This window comes from Echinops telfairi, unplaced genomic scaffold (assembly GCF_000313985.2).
Source record: "Echinops telfairi isolate 266 unplaced genomic scaffold, ASM31398v2 ScPeMD7_44;HRSCAF=162, whole genome shotgun sequence".
Classification (NCBI taxonomy): Eukaryota; Metazoa; Chordata; class Mammalia; order Afrosoricida; family Tenrecidae; genus Echinops; species Echinops telfairi.
The window spans coordinates 6,578,141-6,580,266 of record NW_022103942.1 but is presented as its reverse complement, the minus strand read 5'-3'; positions in this window follow the sequence as shown (position 1 = coordinate 6,580,266).

Sequence of the window (2,126 nt, the reverse complement as noted above, 5' to 3'; positions counted from 1 at the left end):
TCTGAGCTTGATGGCCGCTTGATTACCTTCAAGCCTTTAAGACCCCAGACGCTATACTTTTTGATAGCCGGGCACCATCAGCTTTCTTTGCCACGAGTGCATAAGCAAATGTGGCGAAGAAAGCAGATTTTGTTTTTGTTGCCTTGGCTAAAACTTTTAGAAGTCGGCTAGTTTCTAGTTGGCAGGAGAAATATGAGGCTTTCTAGTCCCCTAAAGAGTTACAGTCTATAATCAATGGCGCTGACATATGTGTAGAAGTTGAATTGGAGAATGTATTGTTGTGTATATTTTTGCCACAATTAAAAAAAATAATGATACAAATAACAATGAGTACAAGGAAGAATAAAATGTTCTTAAGTCGACTGTGGTAATGATCATACAACTATTCTTGACATAATTGAGCAGTTGAATTGTATATGTGAATGAAGTATCAATAAAACTTTAAAAAAAAGAGTTACTGTCTCAGAAACCCACAGGGACAGTTCAACCCTGCATCTACTCAATGGCAGTGAGTTTTTTGAGAGTTGCTAATGTAAGACGTATTTGTAACATTTTGATAGCTTGCTAGGATGTCTATTTCAACTTCTTTAATCATGTCTTCAATGGGAAAATGAACACATCTTCGTTCTTAGCCTTACTTGAACCTTTGTATGGACACCAAAAGTTGTCTGCTTCCATTTCTTTGTGTCAAACAGAATATTCTTTTTTTTTTAGTGAACCAAAGACTTTATTTTTTAAGAACAAGGGTGGTGGGGAGACCCAAAGAACTATGTGGGTATTCATATTTATTGCAAAAAAAGAAAAAAAATTATGGAAATTTCCAAAACAGCAAGAGAGTGAGCAGAATCGCTGATGACATTTCTAACTACACAGACATCGCTGCAGCCGGGGGCTTGATTTCTATGTAAGGAGCGCCTGCAACGATGCACTCTTCACAGGGCCCTGGGGAGTAGCTGTCTTCACTTCTCCGATGATGTCACAGTGGCCGATGCCAGACCTCAGACTCCTTGGAGCAGGTCAGCGCTCCGAGCCCTAGGACCACCGGCTGGGCACAGCTCACTTGGCTTTACAAACATACCACCAGGAACCCGAGAGGACCCCACCTTGAGAGTTAAGCACACCCAATTAAATTCAGCAGGTAAAATGACTCATTTCCTTTTTTTGTCTAAAAAAATGAAAAAAGGAAAAGTGAGAGTACCTCAGCAGATGCAAAAATGCTACTGGCCGTCTGGTGACGGTGAAGGGATTCTGTACCATTCCTCCTGTCACGGGCCCTGTTCAGTCATGCCAACCATTGCTGTGGGGGGGTGAGGGTGGGGGGCTGGGCGTATGGACAGTGGTGTGGAGGATCTGGTGCTAAGGGTCAGGGGAAGGCAGGCCAGAGGGAAGAAGCCAGCTCTGCTCCCCAAGGTCGAGTGCCTAGTGGGTGGGAGTAGTGCCTCCTGGCAATGATTTTTAAAAGAGGTCTAGTTCTTTAATGCTTCCCTCCCCCCCACTATCATGATCCCAATTTTACCTTACAAATCTGGCTTGACTGTAGGATGTACATTGGTACTGATAGGAACTGGAAACACAGGGAATCCAGTATAGATGACTCCTTCAGGATCAGTGGTGAGAGGGGTGATGCCTGGAGGGTGAAGGGAATGTGGGGTAGAAAGAGGGAACCAATTACAAGAATCTAAGTATTGCCTCCTCCCTGGGGGATGGACAGCAGAGAAGAGGGCGGAGGGAAACATCGTACAGGGTAACGTATGACAAAACTGTAATAATTTGTGATCTATGGAGGGTTCATGAAGGAGGGGGGAGGGGCGGAAGGGAGGGGGAAAATGATCAACTGATATTAGGGGTTAGAATGGGAGACAAATGTTTTGAGAGTGATGAGGGCAACACATGTGCATATGTGCTTGACACAATGGATGTATGGATGGATTGTGATGAGAATTGTACAAGCCTCCAATAAAATAATTTAAAAAATAATAAAAATATTATAAATTTTAAAAAGACACCCTTAAAAGAATAAAAAATTCCTGAAAAATATAACTTTCCTCTAGTTTCTAAATGCTTCCTCCCCGCCCCCACTATCATGATACGAATTCTACCTTGCAAGTCTGGCTAGACCAGAGGAT